The following is a 12,762-nucleotide window of genomic DNA, read 5'->3' as shown; positions in this document are numbered from 1 at the left end:
TATTTTTTAAAGTTCAAGTTTTCAGCATTTTGTGGTGGTAAATGTACTGTGAAATCATACACATAACAAATGTTATAATTTGTGACCATTTCCTCCTTTTTAAAAAATTGCTAGATCATGTATAACTTCAGGACAATGAAGATTTTGATATAAACAGAAAAGGAAAAATACAGTAAACCAAAGAACCAAATTTTTGTGAAGATAGAAACAACACCGAGCAACCAAATTCAAGATTGATTCTAATCTTCTGTTATGCTCCTCATGAACAACATGTATGATTAAGAAAGGCCTATTTTCTTTGCTGGTGCTTTCAGCCATACTTCCCTTAAGAAGTGTACCAAAGGAAGTATGGTAATGAGGATTAGGAGAGGCAAATGCTGCTAGCCAGTGGGTGTACTGTGGATTGTATTACCTGCAGGAGTGGAGGCAAAATACCCATAAAATAGCCTTTCAGATTCAGTTTGTCTCAAGTTACATTGTGAAATTCAGTGGCTTGGTGCAGTTGTATACCCGTTGGCTCTTGAGAATTAAATAGAATTGGGGTGGGCCAACCCTTGTGCAGAAGGATATGCAGGTGGTACCAAAGGTATTGGGATTTGTGGTTTCCTATGAGAATGCTTTTGGTGATTGCATGTTTCCCTGGGTAAAATAGGTAAGAGATAGAAGGTCCAGAGTCTGATCTATAGCTCCTTCTTGGTTCACAAGCCAGTTTATATTGTGAAGACTAATTTGATGCAGACTTTTACTTGTAAATCCATCCCTGGTCCTTTCTGATGTGGCATATCAATTAGGTAAAAGCTGAAATTATGGTCTCATACATTAAAAGAAGAGAATTCTAATATGCTATATTTCTTAGCTGAGAAATAAAACCTCAAGTCATGACCACACAATTCACCTTAATATTCTTCAGGTCTCTTGGAAGAGGTATCAACAATCCTGTGGTATTCTGACTGGAATTCATCTTTAAGAACTCCCATATGGTCATTTATGGTCCAGTCTATAACTAGAAGTGGTATTTATTCTTTATTTCCTATTCTAGACTTCAGTGTGGTTTTTGTTTTTGTTTTGTGGATGGCTGTTAAGCTGATGGCTAGAAAATATTTGAAAACTTTCTTTATATATATATATATTTGCTTATTTTAATGCTGTGCTGAGGATTGAACCCAGTGCCTTGCATATGTGAGGCAAGCACTCTATCATCCCAGTCCTGAAAACTTTCTATTTTGACATATTTTAATTGGTATAGTCTCTTAGTACTGAACAAAAATTATTGCATCTATAAATACTTTTTATGATAGAAAGTGTAAAATTTTCTAAATTTAGGTAAACTATTGAGACCAAAATTAATGGCTGTATGCACCTTGTATGTCTTTGTGACTATCAGATTGATCAAAGTTTTTAGTAAGAAAAAAAATCAATGATAGGATGTCATACAAGTCAATGGATTATTAAAATAAAAGTTCATTCATGGCGTGGCTTAAAGAAAAATCTTATCTGGGATCAGCTATTTATAGAGACAGTGAACAAGACCAACTTTGAATTCCCAATGACCCCAACTTTTGGTAATGCAGTGAAGTGAGAGATCCCTTCAGATTTATTTTCTCAGCATTTTGACTTATTCAGTTCTCTCTCTCCCTCTCTTTTAAAGTTTTTTTGAGATACTGAGGATTGGGTCCAGACTTCACTCTTGCTAGGCAAGTGCTCTACCACTGAGTACATCCCTGACCCTTTAAAAAATATTATTTTGAGACAGAGTCTTGCTAAGTTGTCCAGACTGACCTCGAACTTGTGAGCATCCTGTCTCAGCCTTGTGAGTAGCTGGAATTACAGGCATGTGCCACTGTAGCCAGCTCTACTCCTCTCTTAAAATCTTGTTTCCTTCTCCCTCCTTCCCTTCTTTCTTTTTTAAACATTTTATTTTTATTTATTTTTTGTGTGGTGCTGAAGATCAGGGCCTACTAAACATACACTCTACCACTGAGCTGTGTCCCCACCCCTACCCGCACTGCTTTATTTCTATATGTCTTTCAATTTCACACATTCTCATAACCATGCCAGGTAGATTCAATGCAATTGTCTTTACCGATGGAAATAAACTCTCATCTTCATTGAATGATTGATTTCATTCATCAATAATGGGTAATTCAGTCAGCATTAGAATGGGTAATGAAGCTGGATTAAAAGAGGTAAGAGCAAAAAATAAAAATTAAAATTAAAAAAAGGGGTAAGAGCAAATGGTTTTCCTCTTTTTCTGATAAAGTTGTGCTTATAAGTTATCTAAAGATTTGAAAATGTAATGCTAGAAGGGATTAGATGATTGAGTAAATGTGTGCTGCCTGGTGGAGTCAACTGTCTTGCATGTAGAAAGCAGACACGTCAGCACAGAGATCTCTGCTAAACTTTTGGCCCCTTTGTTTTTTACCAGAAATGAAGAATCCAAATATTTAGATATGCTCTCAGTGTTACAGTTAAACTGGAAATTTTGCCTAGAATGAAATTTTGGGAAAAGTGAAACTGCCGATCTTGTGTGTATAAGCAGTGATAATAAAAGTTTTAAAACAATAATCATTTCATGAGAATTCAGACTCAGTGCTGTCTTTGTTTGGAATGGATGAAAGAAAAAAGGGATAGAGGAATGTACGTCCAATCCTCTGCAGTGCTGGGTACGGGGTACTGGGTACCAAGTGTAGAACCTAGAGTCGTGCATGTGTTAGACAAATGCTTTACCACTGAGCTACATCCCCATTCCCCTTTAGCTCTTGTGGGAATGTTTTTCTAGCTTGAGAATTTGGCAATAGTTAGAAAACCACCATTGTGAAAGGTCTCTCTGCCCTCCTGATAGTGTGATTTAAACTGGTTGTCTCAGAAAAAATCTGCCCATGGCCACTCACTAATTCACAAAGTTGTGGTTACATTTATTTTAAAGAGTTGACGAGTTAAATATAAAGAAAGTTCTACTTTCCAACAATAAGTGAAGTATTATTGTTAAAAAATATTATTCAAGAGCAATTCACAAAACAGTTCTTGGGTCAAAAGTAGTAAACATAGTCAGGATTTGGCCAGGGACTCCAGATGTAACTTTATATGGGATAGCCTTATCTCCCTGCCCAATCTCTTGTGATAAGATTGTGCTAGTAGAAATTGAAAACTGTTCAGGTAGCCTTGGAGACAGATTGTCCATGAGAAATGGGAAGCACAGCCAGACAGAAAAGCATCATGGTAACATCACATGTTTTATAACAAAGATGCAGGCTGGTTTCATGAGTTGTACATAATTTATTCTTTTTTTTTTTTTTTTAACTGGGGACTGAACCCAGGGGAACTTTACCATTGCACTACATCTCTCTTTTTTTTTTTCCCCAGACAGGGTTTTGCTAAGTTGTTGAGGCTGGCCTTGAGTTTATGATCTTGCCTCAGCCTCCTGAGTCACTAGAATTTATATTCTTGTTTGGGGACGATAAATATTTTTTATTATAAAAAGAAGATATTTGTCTTTAGACTGTGACTCTAGACCTTTGCAAGGCATGGTTTTCATTAAAACACCCAAAACAAAAATGTTGCCAGAGTGCCCCAGGAAGGTGTTAACCATACTAAATATTCAGAGAGTAATGAGAGAAAGATTTTTATCTAACTAGATTCAGCGAAATCATTGGTGTTTCACTCTGTATTAAACCAGGAAAGACAAATCTAATATAAACACTGCTATCTTTTTGGAACAAATGATTAGATTGTCTTTGTATTGGTGAACAAGCATAAGCATGTGTGGGAGCTACAGTTACACTGTTTAAACCAGATTCTTCCAAGTGCCAAAGGCTGTGCCTGTATAAAACTCGCCTCACTGTTCCATAAAACAACAGCTACCTCAGACACAGTGAAGCTGGCCATTTGCAGTACAGAAAGCACAACACCTATTGAACTGAATGCTTTAATTTTAGAAATAGTTTGTAAATTTAAATCAGGCAGCAACTTCAGACTCTCTTCTCTCTACCCCTTAGTCAATTATAGGTCTGTCAAGGTACTCTAAAGCTTTCAAAGGTGATGAGGTCTTCATTTCTATATTTTAAAATTCATTTTTAGCCGAGTCCAGTGGTATGTGTAGTCTCAAATACACTGGAGACCTGAATCCAGGAATTCAAGACCAGCCTGGATAACATGTAGAGACCCTCACCTAAAAAATATTCCCTTTTGTATACTTATTTATTTTTTTGTGTTACTGGAAATTTAACCTAGGGGTGCTCTACCATTGAGCCACATCCCTAGCCCTTCTTTTTATTTTTGATTGCTGAGGCTGGACTTGAACTTAAAATCCTCCTGTCTTAGCCTTCCAAGTGGCTGGGATTACAGGCATATGCCCCCACACCCAGTCCTTTTTTTTTTTTTTTAATCATGATGTGATACATCTTTTTTTAATATTTATTTTTTAGTTTTCGGCAGACACAACATCTTTGTTTGTATGTGGTGCTGAGGATCGAACCTGGGTCGCACGCATGCCAGGCGAGCACACTACCGCTTGAGCCACATCCCCAGCCCATCCCAGTCCTTTTTATATTTTTAGTCAGAACTTGATCTCCATCAGAAATCTGCCAAGGAGTACCCTTGCAGCCTGAAAGTCTAGCTGTACCCAACATTTCAGCAAAGTTTAATTTATTATGAGGGGAAGTTGCACATAATAATTTCCTTCATTGCAATTATCTGACTTTTTGTTTTTCATTTTCTTGTTAGGAGTTCAAGATGGCTGGGAAAAAGCAAATCCATTTGAAGTTCTAGATAACCCATGAGAACAGCCTGAGTTACCTGCTAAATTACAGTTGTTTTAAGGGCTCTATGCAGAAATGTTTAAAGCTTATCGCCACCTTTGATGCCCACACAAAACACCACAATATTTATCCTTAAAAAAATTTCTGGTGTTATTTCCAAAAGGAGTAATTACGCCCTCAATAAACCCTTTATTCAGGAAGGGTTTAGAAAAGTTTGGGTTTAGCACATTCATTAAACCTCAAAGGATCTAGGACTCAGGCTAAAATCCAAACAGTATCTCATGAATTCTCCAATTGTCCGCATTTCAGATGGAACCAATGTGTGGTTTAGGGACTTCATCTTGGTCAGCTTCATAAGATGGTATCATAGTTTCTTTCCCTCCTCCATCTTAAAGAGAAAAACTTTACCCCACTGGTTTGTAAACAATCTAGACAAATACTTTTCTCTTTTGCATATTCAGTAAATGTCTCTGGAGTGTCCTCATGTTGCTAGATGTTGTCTTTGTATAGAGGCTGACTGCTCATAGATTTAATTAAGGTTCAGGGAAGAGATTCATATTAAGACCTACACTTGTAGGACCTGGGCAGAGTCTGATCAGTCATATTTTCCCAAAGTTTTGTTCTTATACATTCTCCAGCTCCTGTTTTCTTACTGAACCTACTTTCCTTTTAATTTTTTTTTATACCAGGGATTGAACCCAGGAGTGCTTTACCATTGGGCTATATTCTCAGCCCTTTTTAGTTTCTATTTTGAGACAGGGTCTAGCTAAATTACTGAGACTGACCTTGAATTCAGCCTTCTCAGTGACTGGGATTACAGGTGAGTAACACTGTGCCTGGTCCTTTGTATTCCTTCTTTTCTTCTTCGTAATGCTAAGTTTTCTAGCAGGGATGGCATCTGAGGGACTCTAAACATGGAGGAAGAAGATGACAATCTATCTTTTGGAATGTGTGTTTTATTTATCCTGCTATGACCAGTTTCTAGCTCAGTGTCAAGGGCTTAGATGCAGTGCTTCATGAATGTTGAGTGGATGAGAGAATGAAGTTCAGGAACGGAAGGCACAGTGAGTGACAGGAACTGTTCTTTTCTTGAAAACAGTAAAAGAAGAAACAGGCAATGCTGGGAGAGATTGAGGTGAATCTGCATGAAAAACCATGGGACTATAAGGAGTTTGAGATATAAGGATTTTTTTTTTTAACCTGGAAAAGCTGGAACTCTATATTTATAGAATTTAAAGAGTGGGAGCTTGTTATTTTTAGAAAGTAATCTTAACAGAGAGGCAAAGGTCTTAGCCAACTCTGTTTCTACATTGCTGTTTCATAAGAGTGGTCTGGAGAATGCCTTCAGCCAGATGCACTGGTGGGCTCACTTACATTTTAAACAAATACCACAAGTGATTCTTTTGCAAACTAAACTTTTAGAATAACCATTCCAATTACTATTTCCATGTATAGCCCAGGCCATCATAATTCCTTACTGGATTCTTGCAAATGCCCCATTTGGTCTCCCCACTACTATTCTTTTTCCTCCAGTGTATTTTCCATACAGTCAGAATGAGCTTTGGATCACATTATTTCTCTGCTTTAAGTCCTTCAGTAATTTCCCACTACACTCAGAATTGACTTATCATTATACCCCAGTCCTCTACCTTTTAAATTTTGAGACAGAGTCTCACTAGTTTGCTGAGGGTCTCACTAAATTGCAAAGGCTAGCCTCAAACTTTCAATCCTCCTGCTTTAACCTACTGAATGGCTGGGATTACAAGTCTGGGACAGTATGCCAGGCTACTTTGGGCAGTTTTATGAAATCCATAAACTCCTTCTCAGAATAACATTTTTTGATGCAAATAACTGAAATCAACTCTAAAGAAGTATACTTATTAAAATTACTAAATTTATGACCTGGTTAAAAAAAATATATATATATGATCAATAATAAAAATTGATCTAATAAAAATTAGAGTAATTTTCAAGTAGTGATAAGTATAAATGATATTTTTGAGTATCTACAAAAACTATAATATGGTTTGAAAACATTTGTAATTTCTATTGGTGACAGAGTCACAGGTACTATGAATACTACTCAGTTGGTTGTTTATAGTAATAATAGAAGCAAATGCTGAATTTTTTTGGAGGTTAGTTAAAACATACGTGGGATTTTTTTCCATCTAATACTTGGATGCCCTGAAATAATCCTTGAATTAAGAACTCCTGGCCTAAAATGATCATTTAGAGATTAAATGACCTAAAGTATAAGCATAGTACATAGCCCATAGTAGGTGTTTAAGAAACTATAGCTTAAAATGGAGACACAGAAATGTTGGAAGTCAGAAAATCAAAATAATGTATAATTTAAATAAATTCACTTGAAACTGATAAAAACTAGGAATAGGTTTTCAGTGCAATATAGTATACGTATTACTTTAAAATAATTTTGCGTACATATTCCAAGGCAATTGGGAGAATGGTGAATGAGTGAACTTGAACCATATCAAAAAATATTCAGAATCCTACCAGTCTTATTAAGGATACTATTCAGAGACCTTATCCCTTAAAGTCATGTTTCAGCATCCCTTCACTGTGGTTTATGTGCTGGACTATAGTTAACTCTAGGTCATATCACTGATACAGGATAAGGTGGGATAAAAACTTGGCTCTGCTTTCTATGGTATGATCACCTCAGCTCAATGCTGAGTGGTTCTGTCCTACACTAGTCATGGTTCTTTATTAAATTCTAGTTTCTTACCTTCCTCCCTTGAGAAGGATATGACTTCATGACCATTAAGATATTATATGTTGTCAGATAGATAAAAGGTCACCTTGAAATAGAAAGAGATGATTTTCTGTTGCCTGATGACCCTCTCTGTCTTTTTGGTCTTGCACATGTTAGTCAAGGGCTCCACCACTGAGCCACATCTGCAGCCTCTGATGACCATTCTTGTGTACTTTCAGATTTATAGAATTTACTCTTACAGTTTCCCTGGGGTAGTCATTTGGAGGCATCGTCTCATACTGGCACCCACGTCTTGGAGTCAGATAGGCCTGGGTTCACCTTATGACTCTGCCACATACTGTCTGCATGACCCCAAGCAAAAATAATAAGAATAATAAAAATATAGCATTTTTTATAAAATAAAAAAAATAGTAATCATTTCAGAAGTGGCAGTAGTAGTAATAGTAGTAGTAATAACCATGTAACCAAGGCTCAAGCTGACCAGGATAAATGCTTTGTAAGACTCCTTTATTTAATTTTCAAAATCCTAAGACAGAGTTTTTACTATACCTTAAAAATGAGGAGAGAGGCTTATGTAGATTATGTAACTTGTCTCTTAATTTAATTTTCCTTTCCTGCAAAGTGGACATGATTGGGTTCCTTGCCACATAAAGTTGCCATAAAGATTAAATTGCTATATGTTATGGGTTCATAGGGTATGACACATAATAAGTGCTCAGTAAGTGGCAGTATTAGCTAGTGTTAATATACTTGATCTCATATAGCCAATAAGACTTTATTGTACTTCTGTTTATTTCACTAAAAAAAACCAGGGTGGTTGATTTTGCTTGTTCAAGGAGATGGTATGGATTATTAATAATAATTACTACAAGTGGCATAGGGGTAAATAAATTCTAAGTATAATTCTATCAATCATAATATTTTTTTCCTTTTTACAAAGCAATTCCTGGGCCTTCATGAACTACAAATTGTCATATTAGGATATTCTTTGCTAAGGAAGGCCTTTTGTTTTTCTTTGCTCAATTCATTTATTTTTAATTTTTTTTATTTTTGGCGAACACAACATCTTTGTTTGTATGTGGTGCTGAGGATAGAACCTGGGGCCACATGCATGCCAGGCGAGCTCACTACCGCTTGAGCCACATCCCCAGGCCTCAATTCCTTCTTATTCAAAATAGTTTTGGCTTGGGGCTGGGGCTGGGACTCAGTGGTAGAGTGCTTGTCTAGCATGTGTAAGGCACTAGGTTGATTCTCAGCACCACATATAAATAAAATAAATAAAGGTCCATTGACAACTAAAAAGTATTTAAAAAAATAGTTTTGGCTTTTTTTTTTTCCTTTTCTTTTAGAACCAGGAATTGAACCCAGGGGTCTTTAGCCACCAAGTTTCCAACCCTTTATTTTAAATTTTGAGACAGGATCTCACTAAGTTGTTGAGGGCTTCACTAAGTTGCTGAGGCGGGCCTTGAACTTTTGATCCTCTTGACTAAGCTTCCTGAGTTGCTGGGATTACAGACATACATCACCACTCCTGGCATTTTGTTTATTTTTTAAAGCTTTAAATTTATATGTGAGTTCTTTATCTCAGTTCAAATGTTGCCAAATCAGGGAAGAGATGGCAGAAATCTTTTAGACCAAACACTATTGCTCACAAAGCCATATTTTCCATATGTAATTTTTTTAGTCTTGGATTACAGTAAGAGGGAAGAAAGATAAATTGGCTGCTTATATCCAATGTCAAATCTTCACTTAAGAAGATAGTAGGAGTAAAATTCATAGCTCTTACTAAAAAGGTATCTGTCTACTATTTACTGAGTAGTAACGAATATTTTTTTGTGAACAAGGATTTAGGAAAACTCTGTGTAGCCTTGGACATGAGTGCCACCTGCTGGATGCTGTACACAAAAACTTTCCTGTACCTTGATTCAAGAATGGTGAGTCATTTGCAGCTTTTAATGGGAAAATGCCCAAGAACACTCATTTGATTTTAGGCCATAGCACAGCTGTAATGCCTAACGAGTAATGTGATCTTTGAGAAAGTGGGCAGATTTATAAGGAAAATATAGTCAGGAAACAAACTTAATGCAAAAATATTCCACTGACCTATTGTTTATAAGCTCACTAGTGCCAAGAATATAATCAATAGTCTTCTGTTTACATTATGAGCTCACTGAGTTTTATATGTTGGTGACATAGGCAGTTGGTAGGTGGCTTCTTACCATAGGGAACCTCCCTAGGGAGCATGTAGCTTGGCCTGTGGGAGGAATTCAGTGGATATGGGGATTCACAGACACATCTCAGAAACTTACAAATTCCATTGAGGGCAAGAAGAAAGAAAGGCTCTTTAGGGGAAATAGATACTCATTTTAGACAATTAAGATGTTTGTGACGTTTCTTCCAGATTGGCCTTGGGAAGGACAGGAAAAATGCATTGCAATTTTTTGGAGATGTGAAAGAAAAGGGGCCCTGGGAATGGAGTGATTTATTCTCTTCCTCCTTGGGTCACTTTTGCAGAAATTTAAAGTTCCAAGAGTTGGTACCCACATTATCCCTTACTCAAAGATTATTTTTGTATATTCTTGAGATGATGAGACTTTTTTTCTGCTTTGAGGATTTTACAGTAGCTAATAGCATATTTCTCTCTTGCCCTGATTCCTTTTTTTCTGTCTCTGAAAAACATCATACATAATTCACAAAAGAGTCTGTTGGGATAAAGCAAAAATTCTCTTTCTTTGTTCCAAGGTTGGTAAATGGGTTTTTGTGGCTAAATTTCTAAGCCTACAAAACAGGATTCAGATTTGGAAGGAGCTCAAGGCCCTTAGAGCTTTCTGTTTTTATATCTGGTTATGTCTAGCTTAGGACCCCAATAACACAATGGTGTTGAACTTTGGTATTTTATGAAAAAATGATGGGTGCTTGGTGAGATAGTTCCAAAGATTTTTAGTCAACAACAATTTATGTTGTATGATATCATATGACATTTGCCACTCCTGTCTTTACCAACATTTATGCCAAACTAGAATTGAAATGGAGATATTACTTTCTCATACCTGTAATGGCACAGTCAGCACATGAGATTGAGATACTTTGTTCTTGCTAATGATTGCACATTCAAGTTTTTGGCCTCTCTCTACATATATTTCCTGATTTACCTTAGGTGTGTGAGCCAAAAAATATGGAACTATTCTATATCGGGGGATCTCTCAGGATGCTACACCAATTCTGTGTTTCTTGTGCATTTACTCTGGGGCAACGTTTTTCAATTCTTGGGTTCCCTTCCCCATAATACCTAACCCTCAGCAACTTCTTTTACCATGTCCTTCAAATTACTTGAGTTGTTGTTACAGTTGGTCAAATAGTGATATCATGAAGATTTGTACCAGATCTGTGGAATCTTCCTGATTTTATACTGAATGTATTTTAATGCTACTCTCTGTTTTAACTGGGCTTTCAAAAAATACTGCCGGGTAGGAATTTGGTTCTGAGCCCATGAAGAACAGAAGAGAAATCACAGAGCTACATAGTCATATGCTATTGAACCAGCCAGGTTTTACAAAAAGAACTTGAAACAAGACAGGAATGGAAGCACAAATCTCAGTGGGTTCTTACTGTTTCATCACAAAGTTTTGTGGTAAAAACCAAGACGAAACCACAAGCTTTACTCTTGGCCAGACCAGCATTGAAAGAATGATTGATTTCAAGGTTAGCCAAGGTCAGGCGGAAACTTGGCTCATTTTATTCATATGTTCAAACCCCAGATCTACTGAGTTTTGCATGGTTTGGGGTTTCCAAAACAGAAAATATTTTGGGGCCCAGTACAAAGCTGAGGCCTGGGGACTAAAGAGTAGGAGAAATTTGTTCTGTCTTGGTTTGCACTTTAGCGATGCCAAGGTGAGGGATTTTATCTACAGTAACTAGCTGAACATTATTTACTTAAATTATCCTTTGAAGGCTTACAGGAACAAAACATGTCTTTTCTCTCAGTCCCTCTACCTAATAGGAAGGCCAGTGTTCTTCTTTTAGAGTCTCCAGACATTTCTACAGGCAGAGGAAGATTTAGTTCTTGAAAAAATTTCATGGCTATTATTACCAGGATTCTTAGACTATATTCAGTTTGTTTGGCCCAATGTTTGGGTAATTCTCTAGGGGGTAAAGGTAGCAAGTTTGCCTAGTCTGAGAGATTTGGACATAGCCCCAAGATTTGAAAAATAATATATTTCTTTAGGAATAAGGATTTGAAGAAAACAAAAGAAATAGTCAACCTCACAATCTAGGACTTGTCCATCAGTTGGGTGTGGGAAACGTGGCACATGACTTATTTCCTTGGCAGCCTAAGTTTTGATTAGGGCATCATCAGTGGATGGTACGAGGCTGGGAATGCCTCTTGCTATCCCAGGAACAAGTTTTCTGAAAGGTGGCAGAATCCATCAACTCAGTTCCATATGCTTTCAGTTGTAAACTAAAGAAAACTCTTCTACAAGGTTTCGATTTTATAGGACATTGTTTGTTTTCCTCAAGGGCAATTCCATTTTTGGGGGAGGGGAGTGGGGGTTGCTGGGTATCAAACCCAGGGCCTCACATGTGGAAAATAGGTTCTCTAAAACTGAGCTGTACCCCCAGTTCTTTAGAATTTTTTTTCCACATTGCTGTCATCTTCCTTTTGGTCACCTTAGGGTGACAAGATGGCTGCTATAGTTCTAGGCCTCATATTTGCATTCCAGACAGATAGAAGGAAAAAAAGGAACAACAGGCCAAAGGGTAAAGGCTTAGAGAAAAATGGTGAAGAGGCCCATTTCATGAGAAAAATAGGAATTTATCCAAAAGACATGCTTGGCAATTTTTTTTGGTGGGGGGGGTACTTGAGATTGAACTCAGGGTCACTCTGCTACTGAGCTACATCCCCAGACTTTTCTATTTCCATGTATTTTATTTTGAGACAGAGTCTTGCTAAGTTGCCCAAGCTGGCCTGGGACTTGTGATCCTCCTGCTTCATCTTCTTCGGTAATTGGGATTTTAGGTGTGATCCACTGTGTAGGGCCAGCATGTCTCTCAAGGAGATATTTCTATCTGGATATTTAATTGTACCATATTAGTATGATAAATATACTGAAAATAAATATGATTTATGAAGAAAAAAAGATGAGTAATCCATGAAGGAACTTAGAATAGGGGGTGACCTCACAGTTTCTTCATTAAAGATCGGGCCACTTTAGTAACCACCTCCAGAACACATCATGCTCTTTATACACAAAACTGTTGTCCAAGAAAGGC

The sequence above is a fragment of the Ictidomys tridecemlineatus genome, chromosome 5 (genome assembly GCF_052094955.1).
Source record: "Ictidomys tridecemlineatus isolate mIctTri1 chromosome 5, mIctTri1.hap1, whole genome shotgun sequence".
Classification (NCBI taxonomy): domain Eukaryota; kingdom Metazoa; phylum Chordata; class Mammalia; order Rodentia; family Sciuridae; genus Ictidomys; species Ictidomys tridecemlineatus.
This window is presented reverse-complemented; position numbering follows the sequence as displayed.